The following is a 17,714-nucleotide window of genomic DNA, read 5'->3' on the forward strand; positions in this document are numbered from 1 at the left end:
ATCTCGGCTTGATTGGCTCCCAAAAGCAGGGAGCTAGCGTAGTCCAATCGAGAAAGGACAGTGGACTGGACTATTAGCTGCCTAGTAGATGAGTCAACAAACTTTAAAATAGGTTTAAGACCTCGTAAAATGTCAAAGCATGTAGCAGCAACTTTTTTACTGTGGAGATAGAAACTAAGAGAGGAGTCCAACCACACCCCCAGGTTCTTGACTTCTCTCTTTGGTTCCGGGGCTTTACCCAAAGCATTAGGCCACCAGTGGTCGCCCCATAAGTCAGTGTTCTTACCGACCAGCAGAACTTCTGTCTTGTTTGCATTTAATTGCAAACAGTTAGATGTTATCCAGTCTGCCACGGCTGTGAGGCCGCTTTTAAATCTGGAGACATTCGGGGTCGTGTCTTCAGTTAAGGCAACCACCAGCTGTGTGTCGTCCGCATATGAGACGATAGTGAGGTCCCATTGCCTGGCGACAGCAGCTAGTGGCTGAATATAAAGATTGAACAATGTGGGGCTCAGTGCCGAGCCTTGGGGAACGCCCTGCTCAATAAGATGCGCCTGATATAAGAATGGAGGGGTGGAGACACGGAAGGACCTCTTGGTCAGAAAAGATCTGAACCAAGCAAGGGCCAGGTCAGTGATCCCTGCCTCCTCAAGACGGTGAAGCAGAACCTTGTGGAAGACCGTGTCAAAGGCGGCACTGAGATCAAGCAGGATCAGTGCCGCCATTTGACCATGGTCGAGGGTGATCCGCAGGTGTTCCGTTATAGCCAGGAGTGCGGTCTCGGTACTGTGACCGGCGTGGAAGCCATGTTGCGTTGCGTCCGAGTGTTATTGGAAAGCAGGAAGTTGGTAAGTACAATGTTAGCTTGTGCTTCCGCGATCTTCGCTAACCATGGGAGGAGAGAAATAGACCTAAAATTCTCAGGCTTCATAGGGTCTAAACTGGGTTTTTTAAGAACGGGGGAGACCCATGCCTGTTTCCATTTTGCCGGCACCATGGCGGATGTGAAAGAGGCATTGATTATCTGGTGTAACGGTGTCATGCAGAGCAGGGAGGATTCTCTGAACTGAGCACGCTTGAGTGGGTCGGCGGGGGAGCCGGATTTAATTTTCACAGTCAGTCTACTAAGTTCCTCAAAAGAGATCTACGGAATAGCTGTCAAGTTTGAGGCCGGATCTGGACTAGTGGAAGTAAGTGGGCAGGAAGTAATCATGGGAGGAAAGGATCGGTAAATTGCACGTACTTTCTCCACGAAGAAGGAGGCTAGTTTTTCACAATGGAGTTCAGAAGTAGGTAAAGGCACCAATGTTTTCTTGGCAATGAGATATTTAAGAATTTTAGAAATGAATTTGGCTGGGTTAGGCCTCAGTTTGATCTCAGAGGCCAAAATCTGTTTCCACCCTTTAGATGCTCTACGGTCAGAAGCAGCATCCTGTCAGCTGATTCCCATGTGTTCTACTGCAGCCTCCCACAGTGTTCTAATGAACAACTAGAGTGCTAACAGTCTTTGACAAAAGGGTGACACACCGGAAGCCATCTTGATGGAATCAAAGCTGTGGACAGAAAGCATTTCCTTTAGAAATTAACAGACCGAAGGGGATTTGTCTTGTAGTAGACTTTATTGTTAGTGCCCTGCAAAGCTAAAGTAAGGCAACATACTACAGTATGTGTGGAATCTGCAACCATGCATCACCCATTTCTAAGATGTATAGGCAAGCTCCCCAAGATCGCCAAACCATCGTTCATTTAAAATAACTAAGTGGGATGTCCTATTCTATGAAGAGATGTCAGGGGCTGCCATTGGCCATAAAAGATGATTTAAGCATTTCAATAATATGATTCTGGGGTGTATCGGTGCCACAAAAATGCCCCTCAGGGCTGCATTAATATGAGTAGAAAAAGAGGAGGGAGTAGTGTAAGATGGATTTAGTAGTTGATACAACAGATGGGCAGCAGTATCATCTTAAAGATAGCAAAAGGCCCTAGAAAGTACAAAGGGAGTGTTATCCAGCATCTGAAGTCCTTGTTCTTCGAAGACTACTTGGGGCTGAATATTCATTGCCCAAGCCTCCCCAGTTACACACACCTTGGGCATCAAAATTGATCTCAGAGCTTGCTAACTTACAGGCTGCAGGGAAGGGACAATTGGATAGAAAGAGGACTTTGTGAGGTTAATCATGAGCCACGAGAAGTTAACAAAAATGCCCAGGACCTGAGGAACCCGGAGAATGGACAAGTGTGGTTCATTTAGGAAAATAAGAACATTGTCACATACAGTGCTACTCTTTCGGCCACCCCCGGTTCCCAGCCATATCCCAGGACTTGGGCATCAACCCTCAACCACTCAGCCAAAGGCTCAATGTCCATGGTAAATATCAAGGGGGATAATGTGTGCCCCCCCTTTCAGCGTCCTATTGCACATCTGAGAAGGAACAACCCAAAGTCTGGACCTGCACCACCAAATCTGTGTAGAACAATTTTACAGAGTGAAAAGGGCAAAAGTTAATTTTGGTGATCAGTGAAAACAGGTAGTTCCACCCTACGGAATCAAACGCGTTGTGGAAGTTGGCCAGGAAGAATGGCTAAGAAATGGCCAGCTTGGTAGCCAGAAGACATTCATTGAGGACACATCAGACATTGTGCCTGCAGGCCCGAATGGGCATAAAGCCTGACTGGGTCACATGAACAGACAAGCAGATCACTCTAAACAGACAGTTGGGGATGACTTTTGCCCAAATCTTCACCTCCACATTTAGGAAGGAGATGGGACAGTATGAGGGGCATTAAATGGAGGGTGGGCGGGTTTAGGTATAACGGCTATTTCGGACATATGGGTCGGAGCCACCCTCCCTTCAGGGTCCAAAAGAAAACTTGGTGAGCGTCTCTCCCAGACGTGACATGGAAGCCTTAAGTTCGACATGAACAAATTGGTGTCCAGCGTCCCACCTGACTGTAGTTGACCCAGTGCCTCTCCTAGTTCCTCAACAGCAATGTTTCCCTCTAGGAGTTCCCTGTCCCCAGTTTCTTAATTGGGATGTGGAAATTTGGCAGAGATCATTGTTAGCATTTAGCTGAAGCCATCTTGTTTTGGCAGCCATTTAAGTTAGCCATGTGCTCGCCATGTGCTCTTCCCTTCTTCTCTGTCATTTGCCCTTGTGCTTTGCTCAAAGAACTGGTTATATTTAAACTCTGCTACTCTGCATATGCGCAGAAGAATCTGTAGCTGCCCATGCACCTGCTCTAGTCTGTAACTGTCAAGTTGTTTTTACCAAAGTCAGCAATTGCTGGATCCTCCTTTACTATTGACTGTGCATTCTTTGTATGACCATGTATGTATGTAACTCTCCTATGTGTGCTTGTACAGCCTTCTTTGGAGCTCCTGTGTGGGTATAAAGACCCATGGTTCTTCTACTCCTTGTACTACGTCATACACTACCAGAGGGTGTTGTGTGAATGTAGTTCCACCTCATGAGGTTAATAAAATATCTTTTAACTATTTCAGCTTCTGTGACAACTTCTATTTTCTGGTCTGAGGACTTGTGTGCAGAGAAGGGCGAAACCCTAGCACTGGTAGGCCTTGCTGAGGTCCACCTCTACAGATTGGCGCCCAACCTAGGGGGACTGATCGGTGACTCGGATGCCCGAAGGAGTGGTTGAAACGGAGCATTGGAATCTCGCTACGGACGATCACTGCCCGAGGAGACCCACATCTTGGCAACCACTGCGTTTTCCTCTCTTCCTGATCTGACCCTCCAGGTGTTGCTGGTCCTCGACAGATCTCTTCTGGTATTTGCCGTGCAGAGACCATTTGGTTGATTCAGAACTTGGCAGTTAGAATCTGGAGACGTTTGTTTGGTAAGGTCGATAGATGCACACTTTGTATATGGAAATTGGGCAATATATGGAATTTATTTGGATACATATGAATTGCAATTTATATAGGCAGGTAATGAGGGGACTTTTTTCCAGCCTTTGAATAGTTCATAACGACACATATTGTGTTAAGTGCCACTGCTTTGTAGCATTGTATATGCTACAATATTTTGGCTTGCCTGTTTCAAGCACACTTCGCAGAATGTGTTGCTTCTTTGGAGGTACCGATGTGAATATGGAGCAGAATCAGTAGGCTCCCCCCGAGGCAACCCCCAATTGGGACATGTATATTAAAAATGGTATAATTTACAGCACGTTATGGAATAAATATACTAGCAAGGATCCTGAGTTGTGGTGGCCTATACATGGGTCATTTGATCTTAGAAAAATTCAGTATGTGGAACAATGTTTGTTTAAGCACAAAAGTAGACACGATATGTTTGACTGTGTACAAATATGGGAGAACATTTTATTTACATTTTACCAATATCCTGTCTGGCGTCCCCTCTACCCTCATCTTAATAAACCACAGGATAATTAAATTATGCTAGATCATTCTCCGCCTCCATATACTTTTCCCTCTGCCTCTGTTCCTGATGATGAAATTTCTCTTTCGTATAAAGAGAAGTTAAGTTTGGATGCTTTGCGAGAGACCCGCTCAATGCTGACCGTTGATTGTGCGGCTACTCTTAGATCTGCTGCTCGGAAAGCCGCCCATGATAACGTTTCTGCTTCAGATCTTTCAGCCAAAATACAACAATGGCAGGATAGAGAGCAGTTATATTTTGTAGAAATGTTTGCAACAGATGTGATTGAATGGTTTAGAAAGCATTCCACGGAGTTAGAGCCTGCTGATATTGCAAATGATTGTAAACAATTGCTTGACAGTCTTTTTCTCCCCTCTCAGGTGGCTGACTTAATTAGACGTGTGGTTGAACTAGGAGCTTATGCACTCTGTTTGCGGGAGGAGAAAAAGTCAGCTGCTCCCGCTGAACAAACAACTCAGACCACTGTGCTGCAGGATGACGCTCCAGGGACAGATAAGAATATTGTGGTTCATGGGAACCCCATGCGGGAAGCCACACTTTTGTATGTCCCTCATACGGGTACGGGAACAGATGATGATAAAAAGCACCACTGATGCAAAGAATTACATTATTTATAAATGGTTCTATACACCTTGGAGTAGAGCAGATGTCATGGCTCTTAAAGTTGCTTTGCCTGACCCGCGCAAAGATCCGGCCGCCTTTTATGAAGAAGTTGAGGGAGCTATTAATTCTTGTACAATGACGTTGTCTGATATTGATATATTTTTTGGGCTTATTCTACCCCTGATTTGTGGAGATCTATTCGTAAAGTAGATGATCATACAACATTTGGAGCTGTTTGGAAGGAACTAGAAAAGATAGATGCAGAAAGTGAACCCACACAGAAACCACAACAAGACATTTTAGACCTTCCAAAAGCTATACTAGTTAAATTAAAAACTCTTATTCCAGCCAAAAAGATAGATTGGACTGTGTTAGGCCTGTCTGGCCCTTTGCGTAGTCCCTCCAATGTATTATTTATTTTGTCCCCTTTTGCCCCTCATGCCTTTATTTATTTTTGTGTCCACTAGAGTTTTATGGTGTTGATCTGGGGGATAGGTGCTCTTTCACCTTCATAATCTTTCACCTCAGTCCTAGAAGCCTTTCCTGACAGGAATTTCCTTGGAGTCACAAAATGGTGGCTACCAACTGTCACAACTGTCACACCTGAGACCTGTCCCATAGGATAGAGTAGGGCATTCCAGAACCTTCTGGTCCCTTCTGGACCTCTGAGGGTCAGCCTATAAAAGGCGGAATGCTGGTCAGCCATCTTGTCTTGTTAGTGAGGAACAGCTGGAGTATAGGTCAAGGGCCTGGAAAGGGGTAGGATCTTCACAGGGTAGCTTACCCCTCAAGGGTTGCCCCTTTTAGGATTCACCCCCCTCCACCTCTGTAGGTCTGACCCAGTTAGTTCCATCCTGCTGACCCTGGACAGGGGGACTCTAGCCCAGGAGGGTGTGAGGCGTAAAACCAAGTCTTCACCCATCCTTGTCCAGTATGAAGGGATAGAACAGTTTGCAGGAGATAGAGGGTTGGAGCCTTGGGGTGTGGAACTTTACCCCTGATCCGTTCCTCCTTTGTGTCAGTGGGACCGTGGATTGACTGTGTAAAACCGGGACCCCATTGCTTGTAGGAGAAAGCACAGCCAGAGAAATCTCCTCTCACCTGTGGAATCTGAGGTGGGAGAACAGGCGCTGCCGCGAAGGTAGTGTGAAGCGGAGCGTTGTGCTGACTGAATTCTGGCAGCGCGCTTCTGCACAGACTCTCGGCGGTGTTCACTGTCCTGACAGGAGGGGCCTAGGACCGAGCAGGCCCAGAGGTGAGCCACTTCCCGTGTTGTCGAAGGGAGCAGCCGCCGTTCCAAGCCGCTACTCTCCCGCGCGTGCGCAGGAGCGCTGCCGGGGAGAGAGGTGTCTGAGGCGGACCGAGGCGTGGAGCGGGCCCTGCACTGAGCGTGAATCTAGCACGAACTCCTCACGGGGCTGGCAGGTGCGATCTGGAAACCAGCCCCGAGGTATGCGCCGGTAGAGATCAGCGGAGGCCCCTGAAATCGGAGTGGAGACCGGAGAGAGAGGCACTTTTACCAGCTCAAGTAAGGAGAGTGGGGAAATTGCGTTGGGCCTAGACTTTCCCCCTTTTTTTCATCCAGCAAAGTGACTAGAGGCATCGGAACTCGGTGTAAAAGTTCGGTTCTGGTATCCCAAAGGATTCCCTTCACAGAACTCAAAAGAGGCAGAGTAAGAGAAGGTTTCAGAACTGAGAAAGGTCAACTGAGGAACACTACTAACCTTACTGGGGAGCTGCCTGGGTAGAATGCCTGTGGTTCCTTAGAGGATTGTCAAATCGAACTTGTTAAATCTAAGGCTCACTCAATAGATATTGTGTTCTTCTGCTGAAAAATCTGATATGGGAAAGTGGCCCTTACAAATCTGTTTACTCCTATCTAGAGAGAGTTCAACCACAGGAAACCGTCTGACAGAGAATCCATTGGGGGGAAGGAGGGAATTGCAGTGATGCTGTAAGAGTTGGCTATGTTAACCTTGTGACCCCATAAATAAGGTACCGGGTGACTGATAAGAAAGTAGTTCCTATGAATGTTTCAATGCTGAAGACTTAAACACTGCTGAAGTGGGTTCTCCTGATGTTATCAGATTTGTGGGTGGAAATGATAATAATTGTGTAGTGTAACTATTTGTAAACTACTAAATAAGGAGAGTACTGGTGTAAAAGTGATAAAGAAGAACAGTCTTATTTTTATAAAACAATTCGTATTTTTACACAAAGATTTGTGTAGCGTCATTTTTGAGTGATATTGCATTAAATTACTGCCGGGTAGTTTGCAACCTTTACACATGTGCCTTAGTTAGAGATTGTCTTGCCCTAGGCCAGGCTACCCTAGGTGACCTGACATCATTAGGTTCCAACAAATTGGTGGCAGCGGTGGGATGTTGACTGTGGTTGCGACTACTTTGCAGTAACTGAGTGTAATCCACTAACCTACCCCTGGAGTTTTCTCCTAGCGGCCCTCCTAATTTTTACTTTTGCTTTTTCCAAATTTGTTCCTGGTGGTGGGGTGGAGGTAGCTTCAGGTTGCCCTTGTAACTCTATTTTTCTTGTGTGTGTAACCTTAAATTGCCTGTTGCAAAATGGAATTTGCGCTGGAAGAACTGGACACTTACTCTGTGGCCCAGCTAAAAGATTTCTGCCAACAAATGGGGGTGTTTTTTAAGCGTGGTGCCAAGAAGGGGGAACTCCAGACCAGTTTAAGGGCTTGGGTGGAAGCACGCAGAGAAGGGAAGGAGGAGGATGAAGGGACAGACCGGGACACGGTCATAGGGGTGGAGGGGTTGTTCCAACCAGAAATGGGAAACCTACTCCCAGGACAAAGGACCTACTCCGGGAGGGGTAGCAGTGTCTCCGGGGGAAGCTTGACCGAAGCGGAACTCACTGACAGGAGGGAAAAGAGGCAACTAAAATGGGAGTTGGCCAGGCTAGAGCAGGAGAGGGAAGAACGGAGGATGGCTCATGAATTCAAGTTGAAAGAGTTAGAACTCCAGGCCCTGCAACGGGGACCCTCTCCTACACTGAATGGTGGCAGCGAATTTCGAGAACCAGCCAGGGAACCCAGACCCTACTTGCCCAAGGACATCATTGCCAGCTATAATCAGGGGGATGATATAGCCAAATGGCTGGTGGCCTATGAGGTCTCCTTAAGAGCCCATGGGATCCAGGAGAAGCACTGGGGGGGTGGGTTGTACAAGTACATGCCTCCTACTGGTCGGGACACATTGTTAGCTTTAGAGCCAGAGGAGCAGACCAACTACCCCACCATGAAGCTAGCATTGATCAGGAAGTTTGGGCTAACCCCAGAAAGGTATCGCCAGAAGTTCAGGGGGAGCCACAAGTTAAGCACCCAGAACTGGGTAGACTTCCTAGATTATGCACGGAAGGCATTGGAGGGCTGGGTAAAGGGCAGTGAGGTGAAGGATTATGAGGGGTTGTATGATCTATTTTTGAAAGAGCATCTACTCAAGAAATGCTTTCCCGAGCTGCGCCAGCACCTGGTGGACAGCAAGCTGACCAATCCCCGGAAGCTTGCAGAGGAGGCGGACATCTGGGCAAGTACCCGGGTGTCCTCAAAGGGGACTGGAGAGGATTCCCAAAAGGCCGGACAGGGCGCCCCCCAGAAGAAGGAGGGGGGAGATAAAAAGCGGGAGTTCTCTAAAGGTCCCCAAAACTATTTTCAGGGAAAGGGAACAGGTTTCACCCCTAAGGCTAACCCGCCCAGAAACCCTAATCCTGGCCAAAGCCAGCAGCCAAGGGATCTCCACTGCTTCGAGTGTGGTGGTGTTGGACATTATAAGGGAGATGTCAGATGCCCAAAGAGACCACCCCCTCCCACCGGAGGAAAAACCCCGGGAGTAGCTAGTGTAGCGCTCGGGGAGGAGTTGCCCTTAGATAAGGGGGGTGAATGGGCGGGTGCCACTCTAGTGTCCCTGGGAGAACGGGAGATGGTTCCTAAGATCCAGGTGCCCCCAAATACTGCTAAGTATGGGCAATGGATCACCATCAATGGCCAGAGAGGGGAGGCTCTGAGAGATACAGGAGCCAGTATGACTATGGTGAGAAGTCAACTGGTGTCTCCGGAGCAGGTAGTTCCCAATGTACTCCACCCCGCCGCGATGGCTGATGGCAGAATGGGCCACTATCCCGTGGCTGAGGTTTCCTTTGAGTGGGAAGGGGTTGCAGGTTCACTTCGAGTTGCCGTAAGCCCTGCCGTGCCAGTTGATTGTCTGCTGGGGAATGATATGGAGCACAATGCTTGGAGAGAGGTGGAATACCGGACGCACTCTGCGATGCTGGGTACACCTGACTGGGCCTGTGTAAGCACAAGGTCTGCGACTGCCCGGAGAGGGAGTTCGCCTGGGTTGGAGCCTGGAACAATGGCCCAACCCGCTGCCAAAAAGGGACAGACCCGAAGACAGGAAGAGCCTGCTTCGGCTTCCACACCCCATGTGACAGATCGGCCACCTCCGGTGGTGGACCAGGAGTCCGTGGAGGGGGAAGTAGTCTCTCTGGAGGACCTACCCATCCCTGCTGAGTGGCATGTGGAGGGAGGGCCTACCAGAGAGGAGTTCTGTAAGGGCCAGAGGGAGTGCCCTACCCTTGAGGGACTGAGGCGACAGGCTGAAGCCCAGGCAGAAGGGGACGTTGCAGGACACTACCACATTTACTGGGAGGATGGACTCCTCTACAGTGAACCCAAGGTACCCTTACCTGGTTCATCAAGGGCCTTGGTAGTCCCGCAACGATACCGAGCCTTTCTGCTGGAATTGGCTCATGCTATACCCTTGGCAGGACACTTAGGTCAGGACAAGACCTTTGCTCGGCTTGTCCTCCACTTCTACTGGCCTCAGATGAAAGTGGCGTCCAACACCTACTGTCGGACATGTGTATCCTGCCAGGCCAGTGGGAAAACAGGGGTGAAGCTGAAAGCTCCCCTGGAACCACTTCCAGTCGTTAGCAGCCCCTTTGAAAGGGTGGGCATCGACATTGTAGGGCCATTGGATCCACCGACAACAGCTGGTCACAGGTTTATCCTGGTTCTGGTGGATCATGCCACACGGTACCCAGAGGCAATCCCTCTGAGGACTGTCACTGCACCTGTGGTGGCTAGGGCCCTAATGGGGATCTTTACCTGAGTGGGTTTCCCCAAGGAAGTTGTGTCTGACAGGGGGACCAACTTTATGTCAGCATACATGCGGGCAATGTGGAAGGAGTGTGGAGTGACCTACCGGTTCACCACCCCCTATTACCCCCAGTCAAATGGACTGGTCGAGTGGTTCAACAAGACCTTGAAGGGCATGATCAGAAGTCTGCCTGAAAGCCTGCGGAGGAAATGGGACGTCCTCCTACCCTGTTTGCTATTCTCCTACAGGGAAGTGCCACAGAAGGGAGTGGGCTTCAGCCCCTTCGAGCTTCTGTATGGGCACCCTGTACGCGGTCCTCTCAGCCTGGTGAAGGATGGATGGGAAAAGTCTCCCAGGAAACCCCCCCAGGATGTGGTGAGCTACATGCTGGCCTTCAGGAGCCAAATGGCGAAGTTGTGGAAGCAAGCTTCTGACAACTTGGAGGCCAGCCAGGCAGTCATGAAAGAGTGGTATGACCACAACGCTCACCAGGTGGAATTGGAGCCTGGCCAGAAAGTGTGGGTCATGGAGCCTGGAGAGCTTAGTGCCCTCCAGGATCGCTGGACAGGCCCCTTTGAGGTGTTGGAGAAGAAGGGTAAGGCCACATACCTGGTGGACCTTAAGACCCCACGACAGCCCCTACGGGTGCTTCATGCCAACCGACTCAAACCCCACCATGAGAGGCCCGAGGTCATCTTAATGATGGTGACTGATGGGGGAGAGGAAGCGGAAAGCGAACCTCTCCCAGACTTGTTCTCGTCTCAAGAAAAGGGTGGGTCGGTGGAGGGAGTGATTCTCTCTCCCACCCTAACTCCTGAACAGCGGGAAGACTGTCGCCAGATCCTGGAGCAGTACTCTACATTGTTCTCCCTTGTCCCGGGAAGGACTCACCTGTGTACCCATGAGGTGGACACAGGGGACAGCCCACCAGTGAAGTCAAAGACCTACAGGCTGTCCGACAGGGTGAAGGCTAGCATCCATGGAGAGGTTGCCAAGATGCTGGAGCTAGGAGTTATAGAACCTTCCAGCAGCCCCTGGTCTAGTCCGGTGGTTCTAGTGCCAAAAGCCGCTCCACCGGGCACCACTCTAGAACTGAGGTTCTGTGTGGATTACCGGGGACTGAACTCAGTTACAAAAACTGATGCCCATCCAATCCCTAGGGCAGATGAGTTAATTGACCGGCTAGGAGCTGCCCAATACCTAAGTACCTTTGACCTCACTTCAGGGTACTGGCAGATCTCCTTGACAGATGGAGCAAAGGAAAGGTCAGCCTTCTCCACGCCTGAGGGACACTTCCAATTTTGCGTGATGCCCTTTGGGCTCAAGAATGAGTAAGAGTGGTCTGTTTAACTCAGACACTCTGTTCATCACCACCCCCTTTTCTAAATCAAGAATGCCCCTGACACTTTTCAGCGGCTGGTGAATCAGGTCCTCTCCGGAATGGAGGGTTTCCCCGCTGCCTAACTGGATGACATTGCTGTCTTCAGTAGCAGTTGGGAGGACCATTTGCAACATTTGCAAGCAGTTCTCCAGGCCCTGAAACAAGCTGGATTGACAATCAAGGCCAGCAAATGTCAGATTGGGCAGGGGTCAGTTGTGTACCTTGGACACTTGGTGGGTAGCGGGACAGTGCAGCCCCTGCAGGCAAAGATTGAGGCAATCATGGCCTGGGAACCCCCCAAGACACAGACTGAGGTCCGAGCTTTCCTGGGCCTCACAGGCTACTACCGTCGCTTTGTGAAGGGGTATGGCACTATTGTAGCGCCCCTCACAGAGCTCACCTCAAAGAAACAACCTCGACGGGTAGTTTGGACGGAGGCTTGTCAGCAAGCTTTTGAAAAACTGAAGCAGGCAATGTGTGCAGCACCGGTCCTGAGGGCCCCAGACTTCTCCAAGGAGTTCATTGTCCAGACAGATGCATCAGAACATGGCATTGGGGCAGTGTTATCGCAACTGAATGAAGAGGGCGTGTATCAGCCTGTAGTCTTCCAATCCAGGAGACTGCTTCCCCGGGAACAAAAGTGGAGTGCAATTGAGAGGGAAACTTTTTGTGGTGGTGTGGGCTCTGAAGAAGCTGCGGCCATACCTGTTTGGCACGCACTTCCTGGTTCAGACTGACCACTGACCCCTTCGTTGGCTGATGCAGATGAAGGGGGAGAATCCCAAGCTGTTGAGATGGTCCATCTCCTTACAGGGAATGGACTTCCGGGTGGAACATCGGCCTGGAGTGGACCACGCCAATGCAGACGGTCTCTCTAGGTACTTCCGCCTTAGTGATGAGGACTCCCAAGGGGTTGGGTAGTTCTCCCCACTTTCAGCTGGGGGGGACGCGTGTTAGACCTGTCTGGCCGTTTGCGTAGTCCCTCCAATTTATTATTTATTTTGTCCCCTTTTGCCCCTCATGCCTTTATTTATTTTTGTGTCCACTAGAGTTTTATGGTGTTGATCTGGGGGATAGGTGCTCTTTCACCTTCATAATCTTTCACCTCAGGCCTAGAAGCCTTTCCTGACAGGAATTTCCTTGGAGTCACAAAATGGTGGCTTCCAACTGTCACAACTGTCACACCTGAGACCTGTCCCATAGGATAGAGTAGGGCATTCCAGAACCTTCTGGTCCCTTCTGGACCTCTGAGGGTCAGCCTATAAAAGGCGGAATGCTGGTCAGCCATCTTGTCTTGTTAGTGAGGAGCAGCTGGAGTATAGGTCAAGGGCCTGGAAAGGGGTAGGATCTTCACAGGGTAGTTTACCTCTCAAGGTTTGCCCCTTTTAGGATTCACCCCCCCTCCACCTCTGTAGGTCTGACCCAGTTAGTTCCATCCTGCTGACCCTGGACAGGGGGACTCTAGCCCAGGAGGGTGTGAGGCGTAAAACCAAGTCTTCACCCATCCTTGTCCAGTATGAAGGTATAGAACAGTTTGCAGGAGATAGAGGGTTGGAGCCTTGGGGTGTGGAACTTTACCCCTGATCCGTTCCTCCTTTGTGTCAGTGGGACCGTGCATTGACTGTGTAAAACCGGGGCCCCATTGCTTGTGGGAGAAAGCACAGCCAGAGAAATCTCCTCTCACCTGTGGAATCTGAGGTGGGAGAGCAGGCGCTGCCGCGAAGGTAGTGTGAAGCGAAGCGTTGTGCTGACTGAATTCAGGCAGCGCGCTTCTGCACGGACTCTCGGCGGTGTTCACTGTCCTGACAGGAGGGGCCTAGGACTGAGCAGGCCCAGAGGTGAGCCACTTCCTGTGTTGTCGAGGGGAGCAGCCGCCGTTCCGAGCCGCTACTCTCCCGTGCGTGCGCAGGAGCGCTGCCGGGGAGAGAGGTGTCTGAGGCGGACCGAGGCGGGGAGCGGGCCCTGCACTGAGCGTGAATCTAGCGCGAACTCCTCACGGGGCTGGCAGGTGCGATCTGGAAACCAGCCCCGAGGTACGCGCCGGTAGAGATCAGCGGAGGCCCCTGAAATCGGAGTGGAGACCGGAGAGAGAGGCACTTTTACCGGCTCAAGTAAGGAGAGTGGGGAAATTGCGTTGGGCCTAGACTTTCCCCCTTTTTTTCATCCAACAAAGTGACGAGAGGCATTGGAACTCGGTGTAAAAGTTCGGTTCTGGTATCCCAAAGGATTCCCTTCACAGAACTCAAAAGAGGCAGAGTAAGAGAAGGTTTCAGAACTGAGAAAGGTCAACTGAGGAACACTACTAACCTTACTGGGGAGCAGCCTGGGTAGAATGCCTGTGGTTCCTTAGAGGATTGTCAAATCGAACTTGTTAAATCTAAGGCTCACTCAATAGATGTTGTGTTCTTCTGCTGAAAAATCTGATATGGGAAAGTGGCCCTAACAAATCTGTTTACTCCTATCTAGAGAGAGTTCAACCACAGGAAACCGTCTGACAGAGAATCCATTGGGGGGAAGGAGGGAATTGCAGTGATGCTGTAAGAGTTGGCTATGTTAACCTTGTGACCCCATAAATAAGGTACCGGGTGACTGATAAGAAAGTAGTTCCTATGAATGTTTCAATGCTGAAGACTTAAACACTGCTGAAGTGGGTTCTCCTGATGTTATCAGATTTGTGGGTGGAAATGGTAATAATTGCGTAGTGTAACTATTTGTAAACTGCTAAATAAGGAGAGTACTGGTGTAAAAGTGATAAAGAAGAACAGTCTTATTTTTATAAAACAATTCGTATTTTTACACAAAGATTGGTGTAGCGTCATTTTTGAGTGATATTGCATTAAATTACTGCCGGGTGGTTTGCAACCTTTACACATGTGCCTTAGTTAGAGATTGTCTTGCCCAAGGCCAGGCTACCCTAGGTGACCTGACATCATTAGGTTCCAACAGACTGTGTTAGCATCCTTCAAGCAAAAGGCAGATGAATCGGTCTCTGATTTCGTCACACGTTTTTAGGAGGCATTCCACGACTTTAGTGGCCAGTCATTGGCAGATGACATGGGCAGGCATCTTTTTGTCGATAAATTTGTCACAAACATGTTGCCAGGAATAGCCAGTCGCTTAAAAGCCAGTGAAAGTTCATGGACTACGTCTTCCCCAGTCTCTCTCTTGACTATGGCCCAGTATTATGAACGTCAGGAGTTAGAAGCTAAGGGCAATGAGGATAAAAAGAATAAGGAGCTGAAAACAAAAGTTATGATTGCCCAGATTTATGGCCGATCTTACGGAAATAGTGGTTGAGGCGGACGTTCGATGAATCGCCCACGTACACCCTCTTTTTTCCGAGCTACTTTGTCTACTGATCAATGTGCTTATTGTAGGGAGACTGGACATTGGGCTTTTGAATGTCCTCGTTTGTGCACTCAGCAGTATCAGCGTGGTCGGGGACAAATGAGAGGCTGCCTGGGGAATCCAGTACATAGGGGAGGTATGGATGATCGTGCTAGATTTGAGACTGTTGGGCATCCGACAAATTCTTTTAACACATTTGACAGGCGCAATCATTATCAAATATCTGATTATTTGAATTCAAATTTGAAGGACTCTGCTTATGCATAGGAATGCCTAGGTTGGTGTAAGAAATCAGTTGAAGTCCCAGTAGATCAGAAGGGTCCCTATGTCCATGCACATGTTTTGGGTTCTACTGATTGGTGTCTGGTTGATACAGGAGCTACTCGTAGCCCCTTGTCTAAACAATTGGTTACAAGGGCTCCCCACTTACACCAGACCGCATTCAAGCTATTCTATACCCACCAGTGCCCCGTACTCAGAAAGATGTTTGTGCATTCATTGGTCTTACTTCTTTTAGTAGGCAATGGATTTTAGGCTTCTCACACATTGTTAAACCTGTGTTGGCTCTTCTGACTAAAGACACTCCAATGCCTCCTGCATGAACGACTGAATACCAGAATGTTTTCCAACTGTAACCACAAGCTCTCTGTTCTGCACCAGTATTAGGCACTCCAGACTACACTAAGGCTTTTACACTCTATGTACATGAGAGGGATGGTTTGTGCTTTCAGTTTTAGTATTGACACACGGTGACAAGCTACGTACTTGTGCCTATTTTTCAGCTGTTCTTGATCCAGTTGCTAGAGAATTGCCTGAGTGTTTCCGTTCTGTCACAGCGGCAGCTGTGTCTAATCTGCAGAGTGAAGGGATAGTCTTTTCACATAGACTGTTGATGTTAGTTCCCCATGCAGTTGATCCCCTTTTAAAGCAAACTAAAGCACAGCATTTAACTAGTGCTAGGTTGACAGGATACAAATTGACACTCTGGGCCCCTCATGTCATCTTGAAAAGATGTTCAACCCTGAATCCAGCTACTTTGTTGCCATATCCAGCGACTCAGTCTCAGTCACAAGAGCCTCATGATTGTACATTCCTTACTGAGGAACAGTAAGAGGGGGGCATATCTTGCAAGTCAACGCAAAGTGTTGTGTCGACTTGCAAGATACGCCCCTCTCAAATGTTGATGGATAAATGTGGGTTGATGGGTCCTGTTTGAAATTACCAGATGGCAAGACATCAGCTGCATATGCAATTACAACACTTCAGATGTTAGATGAGGCAGCTCGTATTCCACAGAAGTCAGCTCAGGCAGCTGAGCAAATAGCTTTGGCAAGAGCGTGTGAACTTAGTACTGACTTGTCTGTGAACATTTATACAGATAGCCGCTATGCTTTTGGAGTGGCTCTTGATTTTAGGTTACTCTGGAAGAAAAGAGGCTTTCTTACATCCCACAGGATGCAAATAATGCATGGAGAGTTGGTACACAATCTTCTGACTGCCTTGACATGCCCGAAGAAATTAGCAATTGTTAATTGTAGCACACACAAGAAAGTGACCGATAAAATAGGACAAGGCAATGCCTTTGCAGATCACACAGCCCGTGAAACTGCAATGCAGTGAAGCACCACATCTATGTATGTTGTAAAGTCACAGGCTGAACGTTGGCATTATGTTAGGCAGGAAGTGCTAGACATGCAGAGATCTGCTTCTGCAGAAGAACTTGAGCAATGGTCTAAGGAGGGAACATTGGATGATGAGGGTTGTTGGAGAAATAAAGACATGACCAAGTGGACCACAGTCTCTTTACAACCTATGATTCATATGGCACATGGGCCATCACATGTTGGAGATTCCTGGATAACGAAATTGCTTACGCAAGTTTGGGAGCACGCTTCTTATTGGCGCAACCTTTAATGAAACTGTATTGATTACATTGAAATTCTCCAATATGACGGAATAAATTGATATGTTTCCATATATGTTTGGGTGTTGCACATTTGTTTTCCTTTTCTTTTGTTTGATTTGATAACTCTATGAGCGGTAAGAATTCACAAGCTCAGAAAGATTGGATTAGTATAATTAATTTAGACTTGTGAAGGATTGGTTTAAGGACCATTGTTTTCTTTATCGAATTGCACCCAAGTCCAGGAATTGGTATTGGATTCCCCCATGTTTATAATGGGCCCCCAGAAATTGCCGGCGCAGCTGAAAAAACAGTACAGTCCTGCTTGATTTGTCTCCAGTACAATCCCGGTAAAGGGACACAAACTCCTACAGGAGGGTTTGCTATACCAACTGCACATTTTGAAGTTTAACAAATGGATTACATCCAGCTTGAATGCTGTAATAATCTAAAATATGTTCTAGTAGTGGTATGTGCCTTCAGTAAGTGGATAGAGTCGTACCCTACAAAGGATAATACATCTCTTCCTTCAGCAAAGGTGCTTCTTAAAGAATTCTTCCCCAGATTTGGTGTTTGCAAACTTTTATGGAGTGATAATAGACCGCATTTTGTTGGGCAAGTTGTTGAATATGTCCTGAAAGGAATAGGGATTAAGCAGAAGTTTCATACTGCCTTCCATCCACAATCAGCAGGGCTAGTGAAGAGATACAATGCTACTCTCAAGCTGAAGCTAGCTAAAATCCAGGATTCTACTTCTTTGAAATAGCCTGATGCACTACCCTTAGCACTGTTGTCTATTAGATCAGTGCCACATTCACGATCTCGCCTTACACCATTTGAGGTGGTATTTGGAAGGCCTATGAATATTTGGGGAATTCCTAAGCCACGCACCATACATGTTGTACCATGTGTTTTGATGAGTGACTACCTAT

General features: G+C 48.4%; 1 protein-coding gene across 2 annotated transcripts in view; it reads right to left on the reverse strand.

The window, feature by feature from the left end:
• The window catches only part of LOC147718166 (uncharacterized), a 104,477-nt gene that overhangs the window by 72,507 nt on the left and 14,256 nt on the right, over positions 1-17,714 (reverse strand). The window lies entirely within an intron of this gene.

The sequence above is a fragment of the Lissotriton vulgaris genome, chromosome 4_2 (assembly GCF_964263255.1).
Source record: "Lissotriton vulgaris chromosome 4_2, aLisVul1.2, whole genome shotgun sequence".
NCBI classification, from domain to species: Eukaryota; Metazoa; Chordata; class Amphibia; order Caudata; family Salamandridae; genus Lissotriton; species Lissotriton vulgaris.